The sequence below is a fragment of the Sceloporus undulatus genome, chromosome 6 (genome assembly GCF_019175285.1).
Source record: "Sceloporus undulatus isolate JIND9_A2432 ecotype Alabama chromosome 6, SceUnd_v1.1, whole genome shotgun sequence".
Classification (NCBI taxonomy): domain Eukaryota; kingdom Metazoa; phylum Chordata; class Lepidosauria; order Squamata; family Phrynosomatidae; genus Sceloporus; species Sceloporus undulatus.
In genome coordinates, this window is record NC_056527.1 from 14,365,113 (window position 1) to 14,381,316 (window position 16,204).

The 16,204-nt window shown below is 40.3% G+C and overlaps 1 protein-coding gene across 1 annotated transcript in view; it reads right to left on the reverse strand.

The window, feature by feature from the left end:
- The window catches only part of DIP2C (disco interacting protein 2 homolog C), a 378,320-nt gene that overhangs the window by 342,058 nt on the left and 20,058 nt on the right, over window positions 1–16,204 (reverse strand).

Genomic DNA, 16,204 nt, shown 5'->3' on the forward strand with positions numbered 1-16,204 from the left:
TCATTACACTGTTTCAAATTCCAATTCAATGTTTAACAAAATGTGCTTCCTAAAAATGTGAGGGTGGAGAGCATGTTAGCCCTGCCCACTCCATACCGAGTTCAACCTGCTACATATGGAAGGCAACAATATGAAGTGAAGAACCTCTATTCTCTGTTGAGACTCCCCATTCACTTTGGAATCATGGAAGTTTCAAATCATATGGCAAGCCTTCATGGGTAACAGAGGCTCTCCTCCCGAGACCACAGCCCTCCACACATCAGTGATGACAGAGGATGGGCTAGTTCAATCTTCCCCGCATCCAATATTGAGTAAATGTATTTAAATAATAGCTGAGCATAGTTAGATATTTCTTTTACAATGTATTCTGGCTAAACCATTTCTTCCTAAACACATCCATTAATATCATACCCAAACTAGGGAGGAAACATACAACAAAATGGTGTCTGCTTGTACACATTATTGCCATTAATTCAAAATGCTTCTTATGAAACATATTAATAAAACTGGCTCTCAGTGCAGAATGAGAGGAGGGATTGCTGCAGAAAATGTGATTCCTACATGTTGCCCCTTGTCTCTCCAGAAACAGATACTCCTCCAGTATCCATGTCCTGCCATGACTGTCCAATCCTGTGTGTTTGCCTGTCCTCTATCACATCACTGGCTGCTACTGCTGGGTGTGGTGAAATACATAACATTGCAACATCCTAACATGGGATGTTAGGGACATATGCCATTTTTAGTGGCAGACCCAGACCTTCCCATAATTAGATACAATTTAAATTAAATTATCATCCTGAGCTGGATATTTTTGCTGACAAAGATCATGGACAAAATTCAAGCAAGCCTTTCAAACCAAAACAAAGAGACTGGCCCTTGTCCTACTTCACTCTCAGCAGTAATTTTAAGTACAGCAAAGCAGAGTGCATATAGAAATGCACAGAATTTCAAAAGCTGAAACATGATTCCCATAATTAACATAGGTACATACGCAGCTGCCTATTCATAAAAAGAGCTGCTTCTTCAGATACCATTGCCTGAACAGGGAAATCTTATCTATGCAAAGAATTTATTTTTATGTCTGTTTAAATCTTCAGTCATGCACATGCACATACACACATACACACACACACACACAATATACAATATTATTTTGAAGTGTCTGAAGAGTCCTTTTTTTAAAAAATACCTTCTTCAAAAGTTATAAAAATAATTTTCAAGAAACTGTGTACTGTAAAGTCGAAGGCTTTCATGGCCGGCATCCATAGTTTTTTGTGGGTTTTTCGGACTATGTGGCCATGTTCCAGGAAGAAACTTTTCTGGAACATGGCCACATAGCCCGAAAAACCCACAAAAAACTATGTTTTAAGTGTTGTGAGCTCTTGGTATCTTATAGTCATCATACTTAACAGAAATATAGACTGAAGAACAGAAATGTTTACTCTGTCAAAGTTTTTTTTATTACAGACTTACCCCTCAGCTGAGCTTAGCAAAATGCCACAAAGCCCAATTTCCCCCACTATTTCTTCTATGGTTTAGAATTCAGACAGATCACGATACATTACTTTTATTTCAGCATACATTGCAATCAGTGGAAGCAACTGAGTTTCTTACTTTGACTATCCATTTTGATCAGAATGACTCAACCTCAGAAGTAGTTAAGGCTTAAAAAGCCTTAGAAAGCACATTTCAGTAGGAAACTAGTTCAGCTGAGTAGATCAACCATTACAGTGAATAGATCACACTTAAGTAAGAAAGACCAAATGAATGTGGTTTTCAAAGGAGTGGCCCAATGCATTTTGCTACATCCTACCATCTCACATGCAAATGCATGGACTGGCACCTGCATCTTATTTAAAAACTGGCAGCAGAACTACATCTTTCATCATTGATAACATCAGGCCAGCCAAGCAAAATGGGTTGATATAAGGCACACTTAACTGTCTGCCACTGCACCACTAGTCAACCTCAGCTGCCTGAAGTGGACACGTCACTTTGCCCAACATTAAAGCCAGCTCTAGCTTTGTAAAAGAAAGCAAGTTTTCCATTTCCATTAGTAACCCACAAGTGTGCAAAAAACAAACAAACAAAACTTAAAACCATTCCACTTTATTGATATTTCAAAGCTCTGGAACCATGCTGAAGGCAGAAACCTATCAACCAAGACATACTGAGATGTCAGGTAGTTACTGTCAATTCAAGGGATAATTGTCAAAGATTCTCATTACCTGCTGCAGATAGAAGATAAGGACCCACAAGCAGGTTAGAATCACAGAATCAGTGAGCTGGAAGAAACCAAGGGACATCCAGTCCAACCCCCTGCCATGCAGGAAGACACAATCAAAACACTCCTGATGGCCATCTAGCCTGTTTAAAAACCTCTGAAGGAGGAGACTCCATCTTACTCTTCCTAATGTTTAGGTGGAATCTCTTTTCCTGTGGCTTAAATCTACTTCTCCATATCCTAGTCTTTGGAGCAGCAGATAACAGGTCCCTCTAAATGTCAGCTCAGATATATGCAATGGTCAGGAGTACCTGTTATCAGCTTCAGCTGCACCCCTTCCTAGAATTGAAGGACCTAAAGATGGTAGTGCATGTGCTGGTAACGTCAATGCTGAACTTCTGCAATGCACTCCATATTGGGCTACCTTTGTACCAAGTCTGGAAACTCCAACTGATTCAGAATATGGCAGCTAGATTGATTACAAATACATCCAGGAGTTATTACATCACAGTGATCTTAAAAGTACTTCACTGGCTGCCAATTAGTTTCTGGGCAAAGTACAAAGTGTTAGTTATTACCTTTCAAACCCTACATGGTTTGGGTCCAGGTTATCTACAGGATTGCCTTCTCCCATACAATCCATCCTATACGCTCAGGTCCCCTGGGAAATGTTTGCTCCTACCAGCCAAAACTAGACTGGCAATGATTTCCAAGAAGACCTTTACTTCTGCCGCCCCAAACTGTGGAATGACCTGCCGGAGAAGATACCACAAATGAAAATGTTGACTGCATTCAAAACTTCATTAAAGACATATCTCTTCTAGCAGGTCTACCCAGTCAATTTTAAATAATGACTTTTTAATTTGTATATGAACACTCATGAGTGTATTTTAATGATTTTATAATATTGTATTTTAACTGTGGGTTTATGTGTTTTTAATTGCGTTTTGTATTTTAACATGCTGTACCCTACCTCGAGCCTTGAGGAGAGGCAATCAATCAATCAATCAATAAATAAATAAATTAGTAGTAGTAGTAGTAGTAGTAGTATTACCCCACATCATGCCACTGAGCCAGCGTAGTGTAGTGGCTTGAGCATTGGATTACGATTTTAGAAATTAGAGTGACCTTGAGTCACACACTCTCAGCCCCAGAAAACTCTGTAAGTTCCCCTTAGGGTTGCCTTAGATTGGAAAGGACATGAAGGCACACAACAACAAACAAATTTTGCCATTCCCTGTAATTCTCCTCCCTCTTTTTATTCAGCAGATTTTATGCATCTGGATAAATGTGGTGCTGATGGCGACTTCTAGCAAGTAGGAGGAGAGGTATCTAGTTAAACTGGGAAGGGTGTCATAGTTCATACTGTGAAACAATTGTTTTTTGTGGGTTTTTCGGGCTATGTGGCCATGTTCTAGCAGAGTTTCTTTCTGACGTTTCGCCAGCATCTGTGGCTGGCATCTGTGGCTGTGATACAATTGTTAGCATTTTTATTTTTGCTGTGACAGAGTGAAACAGCTATACCTCTAAAACAGGTCCATGAGCCTTTGGTTTAACCCATGTTGAGAATCTACTCTCTTAACTGGTCCCTGCTCTAGCAAAGATCTGTCAATAGAGAAATGTTTTTCGCATCAAAAGCTACCCAATTAAGTGTGTGTGTGGGGAGGGGGTGGTTTGCTATACTGTAACCTTATGTAAAATCAGGCTTATCCAAATCTTAACTCAATACCCTGAGCTGTAATGCAGCTGCAGGCAATTGCATGAATATAGCACTAGTAAAAATATAATAATGGTATCCTTCCTCAGTATTGGGCTATTATGCAAATGAAGCACTTCTCTGGAGTTAAAATACTTAAACTGACAAATGATCTTGCTTCCCTGCCTCCCTCACCACTCTCCTTTCACCTTGATAAACAGTCACAGGAAGGGAGGCAAAAGCTTGTGGCTCCTCACCACTTTCATAGCAGGTGCCCTCATGAATATGCAATGGTGATAGGAAGATATAGTTCACAATCTGTGCTTTATATTTGGAACAATGCAAAACAGCGCTCATCAGGCAGAAACTAATGAAGTAATGTCCAACTGCAAAGCTGCTCTTTAGGATTACAGACTATGCGTGTTGGTTATTCATAAGGGGAGGTTTTAGTCTACATGACTAAATAGTATTTCTCATAAATAATATATACCAACACAGAGACACTAAGGGTCAGTGTGGTGTAGTGGTTAGAGTACTGAATTCGAGCAGGGAGAAATCAGTCCAGTTCCCACTTGGGCTATGAAATCTGCTGGGTAAAAATCTATAAAATCTTAGGCACTTGGCTGTATCACAATCTATACTGCCTTTCAGGGTCATCGTAAATCTCTCACACACCCACATTTCTAAAAGACAAGACAAAATGTACAGTAGCTAAAAAGTGACAAATGAACTGCTCATATAAAGTTTGAATGGACCTAGCAAGAAAGAAAGTGATATTTCTGTTTATATGGGTAATGTACTGCTCAAAAAGGTTTCACCTGTTGGATTTTGACAGGTAGGAACTATTAAAAACCTAGGGGCTCTGATAGGAAAGTCCAAGTTAATCACTGCTTATGAGCATGGGGCCATTGCTTCTGGGATGCAGTTTCCCAGTTTGCAGGAGAGCAATAAGATGGCAACCTTAACTACATCAAACATATTTGCATGTAAACAAGAAGCAACAAAAGAGGGTGGAGCCATGGCATCTCCTGCAAATGTTCCTTGCTAGACTTTTATGGATCCTCCCCTGCCAGATGCCATGTTGCAAAATCAATAGCTTCCTTACCAGTGCATTTGGGAGAGCAAAGCAGGTAAAAAAACAGGCATAACAACAGGATGGGAGGAGTAACTTTCCAGCCATCAGGGCTAGGATTCTCTTCTCCAGTCCTCAAGAAGAGGAAGAAGAATCCCAGGGTGAGAGTACAGTCTGAAAAAATATGCATATATGCTTTTTGTTCTCATTTGTTAGAGTTCTTGTTTTTTATTTGAATGCATACTCTGTACAATGTGGCTGATGCTTAATGCATTGTACTTAATGACATTATCAGGAGGTACCACTTGTAACATCACCAGCGCCTGCCTTCCACAACATCACAACAGTTTGTCACTACATCTCATGTTTTGGCCCTGAAAACTTGTTTGACCTGGCAAGTCAACTTAGTATCCTTGTCGGTCCCCAGATAGTGATATAGCGTCGGCCTGCCATATCCATGGATTCTTTATCCACAGATTCAAGGATCCACAGCTTGAAAATGTTCAAAAAATCAGATGCCCACAATGGAAGAATGGTTTAAAAGAGTATTGGATATGAGAGAATCAGATAAATTATCCAGAAAGTTGAGAGAAGAAAGGGAGGAGGAGGAGGAAGAAGAAGAAGACTGGAACATAGTTTTACAATATTGGAAAAGTATAGAATCAGAGTGAATCATGAAGGGAAAGAGAAAGTACTCAGGTTTATGTCTGTTAATGTACTATGAAGAATGAAGTGGAGAGAGAGAAATGTATTTATATCGGGTATGGGGGGGAGGGGAAGAGGGGGGAAGGGAGGGTTATGTTTGTTAAGATATGTTATAAATGACATGAAATATGTAAGTGTCTATATATTGGTTAAAATAAAAAAAAATGGGAAAAAAAATAAAAAAACAAAACTGGCTTGCCAGAAGTTTAAAAAAAAAATGTTCAAAAAATATACAAATTCCCAAAAGCCAACCTTGATTTTTGCCGTTTTATGCAACAGTCACCATTTTACTATTCATTATAGAGTACTTAAAAATAAATTCCAAGAATAATGAGGAACATTTTGTTCTGCAAATTATTAAACATGAAGAAGACTCCTGCTTTTACATGGAGTACCCTAGAGCCCACACCATCTTACCACAACCTTCAGATATAATGGACTACAATTCCCATCAACCATGCTGGCTGAGCATTGTAGTCTATCTGGAAGGCTGAGGAAGGCTGGTGCACACATTCCCACCTTTTCTAAAAAGAAGAAGAAAAAGGCAGGAGGAGCCAGTAGCATCTTTGAGACTGCCTGATTTTAACATGAACTTTTGTAGATTTCAGTCCACTTCCTCAGACTCATTTATGGGAGTACAGCAGTAAACCAAGGTTATTTAAAAACAATTACATAGTTGTGAGGGTGGGGCCAGAATAAAATAGGATATTGGAAGGTATAAATTGTGAAACTCATAATAAACGTTAAAATCATAGAGTTGGAAGAGACCACAAGGGCCATCCAGTCCAACCCCCTGCCATGCAGGAAATCCAAATCAAAGCATCCCCAACAGATGGCCATCTAGCCTCTGCTTAAAGACCTCCAAGGAAGGAGACTCCACTACACTCCTAGGAAGTGTGTTCCACTGTCGAACAGCCCTTACTGTCAGGAAGTTCCTCCTAATGTTGAGGTGGAATTTCTTTTCCTGTAGCTTGCATCCATTGTTCCGGGTCCTGTTCTCTGGAGCAGCAGAAAACAAGCTTGCTCCCTCCTCAATGTGACATCCTTTCAAATATTTAAACAGGGCTATCATATCACTTCTCAACCTTCTCCTCTCCAGGCCAAACATCCCCAGCTCCCTGAGTTGTTCCTCATAGGACAAGGTTTCCAGACCCTTCACCATTTTAGTCGCCCTCCTCTGGACACGCTCCAGTTTCTCACTGTCCTTTTTCAATTGTGATGCCCAGAACTGGACACAGTATTCCAGGTGGGGCCTGACCAGAGCAGAATACAGTGGCACTATTACTTCTCTTGATCTAGACACTATACTTTTATTGATGCAGCCTAGAATTGCATTGGCCTTTTTAGCTGCCACATCACACCGTTGACTCATGTTCAACTTATGGTCTACTTGGACTCCTAGATCCCTTTCACATGTACTTTCATTCAGCAATGTGTCTCCCTATATCTGTGCATTTCATTTTTCTGCCCAAAGTGCACATTTCTCTGTGTTGAATTTCATTTTGTTAGCTTTGGCCGAGCTTTCTAGTCTATTCAGATCATTGTGAATGTTGGTCCTGTCGTCTGGAGTATTAACTATTCCTCCTAATTTGGTGTCATCTGCAAATTTGATAAGTATGCTCCCAATTCTGTCATCCAGGTCATTGATAAAGATGTGGAATAACACTGGGCCCAGGACAGAACCCTGTGGGACCCCACTGGTCACTTCCCTCCAGGAGGAAAAAGAGCCATTGTTGAGCACCCTTGGGCTTCAGCCGGTCAACCAATTACAGATCCATTTAACAGTTATTTTGTCTAGCCCACATTTTACAAGCTTCTTTGCAAGAATATCATGGGAAACCTTGTCAAAGGCCTTACTGAAATCAAGAACTATAATATCCCAGCTTCCCTCATCTACCAAGCTGGTAATTTTATCAAAGAAAGAGATCAGATTTGTCTGGCAATGACTTGTTTCTCTGAAACTCATGTTGACTTTTTGTGATTTGCATTGCTTTCTAGATGTTCACAGACTCTCTGTTTAATGATCTGCTCAGAATCTTTCCTAGTACTGATGTCAGACTGACTGGATGATAATTGTTGGATCCTCTTTTTTCCCCTTTTTGAAGATGGGGACAACGTTTGCCCTCCTCCAGTCTGGGGACTTCTCTGTTCTCCAGGAGTTCTCAAGAATTGCCAATGGCTCCGATATTACATTTGCCAGTTCTTTTAATACTCTTGGATGTAGTTCATCTGGTCCTGGAGACTTATTCATTAGATTAACAAGGTATTCCTCTACTATCTCTTTACTTGTTCTGTGCTGAAATTCCCCTATTCTGTCCTCTGTCCATTATCCTCAGGTTGAGCACCCTTTGCCTTTTCTGAGAAGAATGAGGCAAAGAAGGTGTTGGTAATTCTGCCTTTTCTCGTTCTGTTAGCATTTTGCCATCTTCTCCACGCAGTGGCCCTATCGTTTCCTTCTCTTTCCTTTTGGTTCGGACATATCCAAAAAAGCCCTTTTTGTTGTTCTTACCTCTAGCAAGCCTGAGTTCATTCTGCGCTTTGGCTTTTCTACTTTACCCACATATGCCTGCTATTTCTTTGAATTCCTTTTTTGTGATTTCCCCCTTTTTCCATTTCTTATACATGTTCCGTTTCAAACTTAGCTCGGTTGAAAGTTCCTTATCTCCATCCTGGTTTCTTGAGACAACCTCCCATTTTTCTTTCTCACTGGAACTGTTTGAAATTGTGCCTTCAGTATCTCTCTTTTGAGAAACCCACTCCGTCTGAACTCCTTTATCTTTTAGTATTTCTGACCATGGGATCACCCTCAATACTTCTCTAAGTTTACTGAAATCCGCTCTCCTAAAGTCTAGGATGCGTGTCTGACTATGCTGGCTTCTCCTTTCCACTGTATTACAAACTCCAGGAGAACATGGTCACTTCCACCTAGGATCCCACCACTTGCACCCCATTAACCAAGTCCCTTGTTGGTTAGGATCAGATCCAAAATAGCTGACCCCCTTGTTGCCTCTTCCACCTTTTGGACCATGAAATAGTCTTCCAGGCAAGTGAGGAATTTGCTAGACCTTGAGGATCTGGCTGAGTTTGACTTCCAACAAATATCAGGGTAGTTGAAGTCGCCCATCACTACTACATCTCTCTTTTCTGACTGTGTGGTCATCTGTTCTGACTGTCAAATGTGTCAAGTCAAAGGTTTTCATGGCCAATATCAATAGTTTTTTGTGGATTTTTCAGGTTATGTAGTCACGTAGTCCAAAAAAACCCACAAAAAACCTAATAATAATAATAATAATAATAAATTTATATTCTGCTTAATCTTAGGGAATCCAAGCGTATTACAGCAGTAAAATAGCATACAATTAAAAGAGAAATGCATTAAAAATTCCAAAATCCCCAACCCTAAATAGCTGTGTAAGATGGTACAGATCTGACAGGAAGTATGGAGATCCTATCAGAGTCTCTATACAGTGGGATTCATGGCTGCACTAGCATAGATGCAGAAGCATAGAGAACTCTTTCCAGAAGTAGCCTGCCCCATGCAAGCACATCTTTCAGATCACAATCTGGGGCAAAGAGCTGGAAGGATAATGATTGCATTTTCCAGTCCCAGGCTACCTCATCTGCTTGAAAAAAGCATCACATTCTGGAAACAGGAAAAGCAAAGGGAAAGGAGAAAGCTGGCTGCTGCTGTTTCCCTCTGGATTGTATGTCAGAACCGCTGAAATGCAACAGATTTCGTACTTTATTTTTAACAGAATGGGCTGTGTTGAAAAAGCAGGTCTTTAGGGGGCAAACTCTTGCTTAAGCTGATTTGTAATATATGCAAAGGATCAGGAGTTTTGTCATCTCATTAATATTATTTTTTTCATTGGTAGTCTGGGGACCCTCAGTGCTGCTACACCCCACGACTTGGAGCCAGCATTTGTAAGACACACATAAGCTATACAGCAACTATGCTATACAGATCTCATTTTTTTTTTAAAGTATCTTTCTCCCTTACACACTTTTTTGACAGGATACTCTGCAGCCTCTGACTATGTATATTTGATACATTCTGTGGATTAGTAGAAAATATGAAGAATCAGAACAAAACAACTTACTTTCAGCAACACAATATATAGTACATAGGGTTTCTCATTTTAAAGAGTTGTGTATCAAGGGGGGAAAGATCCACAGATGTGGCTTCTTCCATAATTGCACATGGAGAGATTCTCCTCTGTGACTCTTAAAACTGCAGAATTCAATTTAAAGCCTGGCAGAAGGCTTATCCTGTGAGGTTGGTCGCTGTCCACTCTACTTTTATAAACCATTATTTTTAGTAGTAGAAAAAACATTTATTGTACACGACCATAGGTCATCACAAAAAACAAAACAAAAAAAACCCCAATTGTTATTCATTTCTGTCTCACCTTTCCCCCAGAACTGGAGCCAAAGATGGCTTGAAAAAATTAAAACTAATAAAAAGCACTTACAAAACATAAGTAAAGACATATGTGCCTTCATTTGCCTTTCAACATATGGTGACCCTATGAATTTTATAGGGTTTTCTTAGACAAGGAATACGCAAGTGTCATTTTGCCAGTTCCTTCTGAAATACAGCCTGCAGCACCTGCTATTTGTCGGCAGTCTCCCATCCAAGTACCAACCAGAGCTGACCCTGCTTAGCTTCCAAGAACAGAAAGGATATGGTGCCATTGGGTTATTTAGGCCCTAAATACTTATATGAAGTTGTTATAAAACTGCAACTAGACTATCTATAGCATTAAAACCATTCAAAGTTAATCCACTGAAAGACAAAATTTACCAAAACAGCACATTATTAAAAACAGCCCTTGTAGTCAGTTCCTAAAAGCAAGTTTTCACCTTCTGATGGAAGGACCACACTCTAATCTCGCTAGGCAGAAAGTTCCAAAGCCTGGGAGCAATGTCCTATATTCCCATCAATTGAACCTGGAGGAATACATTTTTAATAAAGCCACCTAAAATAGCCTTCCCCAACTGGGTGTCCATCCAATGTGTTGGGCAGCAACTACCATTGCCCTTGGCCAACATAAACAACATTAGTGGACAGTGCCAAGTCAGAAAAAGACTGACCTAGAGATTGTACAGTAGAAAAATGAGCAGGATTACCTAATTCCCCACCACCACCACCTAAATATAATAGTTTCCATGCCTAACTCCAGGCCATTAAAAAGAATGTGATCACCACCCCAGTCCCTCATTCACTGATTCTTCTTCCCTCACCTGTTTAAAATCCTGGAGGATCTTAGGAGGAAAGCAGGAGAAAGAAGGTAGCCTCAAGTACCATGGATGATTGGTGGGAAGCCGCATATTCTCTCCGCGCCCTGTAATTGTTAACATGATAAGAATAGTATCTTTCTCTCAGTGCCCTGCAATTGTTAAAATGATAAGAAAAATATCTGCGTGGAAGCCCTCTGGGATGACATTTGAACATACCTCGCTCAGCTGCTCTCTGCTACCTCTTCCAAGGGAGGAGAGAAAAGATCTGGTATAGGTAGCAGAGAGGAGCTGAGTGGGACCTCAATGATTTGGCAATAATGGAAAACAAATGTTTTAGACTTCAATGATATAGCTGTGTTAGTCTGTAGAATCAGTATGTAGAGAGATCCTGCAGCACCTTTGAGACTAACTGTTTCAGACATTTTTCTAAAGAAATGAGAAATTATTGGCCTTCCAAAAACTCCCAGAAGCTTCAACCAGCAGGGCCATTGATAGGAAATAATGGAAGTTTTAAACTGAAACATTTCTATATCCCTGCTTTGGAGTGAGATTGTTACTTTGCAAACACTGGCTCTTCTCACAATCCTCCTGCAAATTCAGTTATAATTAGTGTCACCAACTCATCTTCCGGCAAGGATCTTGCCTTATTCTTGCCTGTCAAGGCAGGTTTTAGACCAGTTGAAACTTTTTTCTGATTTGGGAGGGAGAAAATAAATGTTGCCTGCTAGCTTCAACACCTGTCACTAAAGCAGCTGTTAAGAGGCATGGGAACCCTCCTGCCCAGATATAATAAATTCATGATTACAAACTAGAGTTTATAAATGAAATGAAAGTAAAAAAAGAAACGGTCTGGCTTGCTTCTGTGCCTTTAAGATCTGCTTGTTCTGCAAAGATTTGAAGGTGACACTTTTCATGTCACAAAGAAAAAAACAGAACCACAAAGCTGCTAGGTTTTCAGATTTCAAAGGAGGTACAACATATTATTTCTTGGGATAGCCTTTGGTGCAGCGTTTGGTGGCAGCTTAACATCCAGCCTGACTGAGTACAGTATTGTACAGCAATGCAAAAGCTCACTTGTGACATTTTAGTTGATCCCTAATAAGATATTACTCTGCTGTTACTTCTGAATTATCACCTGCTAATTGCTGCAGGTGAAACAGCTGTTAAGAGAAAAAGGAACAGAGGACTGGCTTGTTCAGAAAAGAAAAACAGATACAATATTTATGCAAGAAAGCACTCCACAGTCTGGACAGGTGAGGAACTGGTTAATTCCCAGCCAGGGAGTGTTTGGATGCAAGCTGAGGCCAACACAGCTGAGAGGCCTAATTGACAATCAGCTTGAGCTGGGCCTCAGCCAGGTACAGATAAAGGCAGCTGGGAATGGTCCAAAAGGGGGATTTTAGGGGAGTATAAAACAAGAGGAAGCCATGCCAAAGAGGAACAGTAAAGATCCAAAAAGGTTCCTTAGGAGGTAAAAGGTCCAGCTCTCAGTAATCAAATTGTACAGTAAGACTGGCTGTGGGAATGATGAGTATGTTACTGTATTAATATACACCCTTCTGAAATGGGCATCAACTTCTTGATTCTCTGTGAGGACACAACAACTGTGTTATCAAACAGGACCAATAAGCAAACACACACAAAACAAGAGAAGGACACAAGCAAGTATGTTATCAGAATGAAAATGCTTCCAAAACACAAGAAGGAGAAGAAAAACAAAGCTCTTATCTCCTTGTATCTGATGCCCTCTTAGCTGAGGTTTGCTCTACTAATCCAACCCATTTAGGAGTAAGCAATGGGGGGAAGGGGGGTTGACAAACAAACTACTATTACTGTGTACCTTCTAGGAATGACTTAACTGACAGCAATAAGTTTGCAGGCTTCCTTGTTCAAAATATTGCACAAAATACTAAGTCACTGCTTTTAACTGCAGACAACCACACACAAACCCAATGTAGGTTTGTGTGTTGTAGGTTACACAGTATATGGCTCATAGTGCAGATAGAAAACTTCAAGACTAAATATGGCCTTTTGGCAATTCATTCAGATGGTCGTGTTCTTTTCCCCATGACACCACTATTGGGTAGTTTCCCAGCTTTTATACTGCCTTAGATACATCCTGGTTGGATTACTGTAATATGTTCTACATGGGGTTGCCTATGAAGAATGTTTGGAAACTTCAATTGGTACAAAGAATTGCAGCCAGACAGTTAACTGCAACTAGTTACAGGGACCATACCACACTCTTGTTGCAACAGCTTAATTTTCTGCCTGTCTCTTTCCAGGCACAATTCAAAGTGCTGGCCATCAACAATAAAGCACTGTATGGTTTAGGTCCAGACTATCTAACCAACTATGGGGCAAAACAGACAGCCCCGAAGGAGTGACTTTTGGGTGCCCCTTTGATAGCTGGATAGAGGCCATTACAACTGCACACTGTGGCCCCAAACCAGTGTTTTCCCAGCTCAAAAAGAAGCAGCAAAAAGCTGTGTAAATGCTAATTGCAAAGGCAGCTGAATTACCATCTTACTGTAACTAAGTGACCATATTACAGAATGTACAGCCTTCAACTGGAAAATGTCCACAGCAACAAAATGAAACAAAAAAATGTCCACCTAAAACAGCAGGGGGAAACATATTGCTCTCCTTGACAGTACATATAGCCAATGCCAAGTGATTCTGAGAGCGGCAACATCCAGTTGATTTGGACTTCAATTCTCACCATCCTTGATCATTTGCAGTAGTGGATGATGTTGATGGAAGTTGGAGCCCAAAGCATCTGAAGACTGGAGAGGGTTAAGTCAAACCAATGGAAGTTTGTTTTTATTCCAGAAACACTCTTCCCAATTTAATTTTTTCCCTCTTCTTATAAATTCACAAGAAAAAGGAACAGCTTCTAAAAACAGTGTCTCTCTTGAGGTGCATATGGCTTAACCCCTAAACAAATTTGATTTTAACTCATATTAATTTACAAGTAACGGCTAAGGGTAGCTTCCGGGAAGCATCTCATAAAACAGGAGACATATCAGCCTAAATCAGGGTGGAATTGTTAACAGATGCTGTGTAAGGTGATGTTCAACAAATATCTGGAAGGCCTCAAAACTCAAAACCCCTAAACCCATTGGTTAATCCCAACTACAACAGATCAACTGAATGAATAGGAAACCCGCAAGTCAACATGTATGTACGTTCCACTGACTTTATAGGTCTTATCTAGTTGGGAGTAGATTTAGGGCATAATAATAATATAAAGCAGTGCTGGACAGTAGTGTAAGTGACAAAAATCAGGGAACTGCCCTCAAACAAGAACTTTGAGGTCCTCCTCCATGAAACTTGCATTCACTTCTCTAATTTCTAGCATTGCAGTAATTTAAATCTCCAGTTGTACATTTAGAAATACAATTTAGGCACTGAAAGAAAAATGGCACAGGAGGTTACCAAAGGAAAGTGAGCACAACAAATATAAGAAATCTAGGTATATACGGTTAACAATGTCTCACGGTCTGCAATGCTAGAAATTAAAGGAGTGAAGAAACAAAAACATTTAGAGGGGAAGAATTATTATCTGGAAAGCAATACCTTCATTTTGCACCCCAACTACTGGACCAGACCAAAAACCTGTCTATAACTGCATTGTTTCACATAACACTCAAGCAACTGAATATGGGAAGCCCAGAAGCCAGGACATGGGACAACTGAGAACTACGGAGTCTATGTTGAAGCACAAACACCAGCAACTAGAGAAGTGGCCTTCTTTTATGAATCTCCACCATTGTGCCATTTGTTATTAAGGAGGAGGGATCTAACTCATAGTACCATAATCTACTGAAAATGCAGAAGACTAAGGCCCATTCCGCATGGGCAAAAAGTATGTGCTCGGCACATACTAGGGTTAGAAAGGGGCATCCTTTCTGGACACCCCTTACCCTAGTACGCACCGAGCACATACAAAATGACAGCACGCCATTCCACATGGGCGCCACCATCTTGACATAGCAGACGCTTAGCGTCCGCACATCTCGGCGCCATTATGACGCCGCAAGTGTGTCATTGGCGCTTTGCAACATCATAATGGCACCGCAAAAAGAAGCCGCTTTTTGCGGCTTCTTTTTGCTGCGTGGAGCAGCCGCACAGTTTGGCCACTGCAGCTGCTCCGCGCAGCAAATACCGGCGCCATCAGACTGCCCTTTTGGGTGGTCTGGAATGCACCTAAGTCAACTAAGAAGTGACATAGTCACTTGCTGACATTCTGAAAGATCTGGAGAACTAAAACTAACAAAATAACAATGAGTGGAGAAACTTTGATCCAAAACAGTGAAACACGACAGAAATAGGATTTGAATACAAGTAAGTGAATTTGTTTGTTTTGAGATACTAAAAGAAATTGTCTGTATGCATTTGCCATGCTACTCTGTAACATCTAGACACAATGAGACATATCAAAGATGTTTTTAAATCTTAGCCTTAAGGTTTCTTTCTCATTCTTTCAAGAGTGTTCTTTTTTTTAAAAAAATACAATGCTACCATTTGAAAAACTGCTAGCTTAGAGGTGATAATTTAGGGCATTCTAACATTTGATGGGCTTCAGTTAAGCTGTTATCTACACTGCAAATAAAGTAGTGGCTTAACATAGATACATCCACCATTCCAGAAGTTACTGAACATTAACTATTTTTAATAAATACATGTAAAAGTGCATTTCTGATTTTGATCCTTTTTTAAATGCATTGTTTTGCAAGAGCTGAGGAAGTCCCCCCCCCAGTTCCATCAGAGGCATGAAAAGGTTATACAAAGAGGATCTTCACACTGCATGAAATTAAAGAACACCCAACACCATGGGCTTTTGGAAGATTTGCCTGATTGTCTGGATATAACAGTTTGTTGTTGTTATTGTTGCTGTTTTGGTGTGTGCTTTCAAGTCGTTTCCAATATATGGTGATTCTAAGGCAAACTGATCACAGAGTTTTCTTGAAAGGTTTCTTCACAGCGGGGTTGCCACTGCCATCCTTTGAGGCTGAGAGAGTGTGATTAGCCCAAGGTCACCCAGTGGGTAGGCGAGTTCATATCACCTTAGAATCACCATAATTCCAAAACAACTTGAAGGTACCTAGTAACAACAAGATTTATAAGAAAAGCTGTAGTTACTACAGTGGGATAATCCACTGAACTGTGGGAGACATAAGAGAAGTGCAAGGTTATTTCACATTGCAGTGAAATGCAGAGAAACCTCATAATGGGCACAGAATCTGACATGCATTTTTACAAG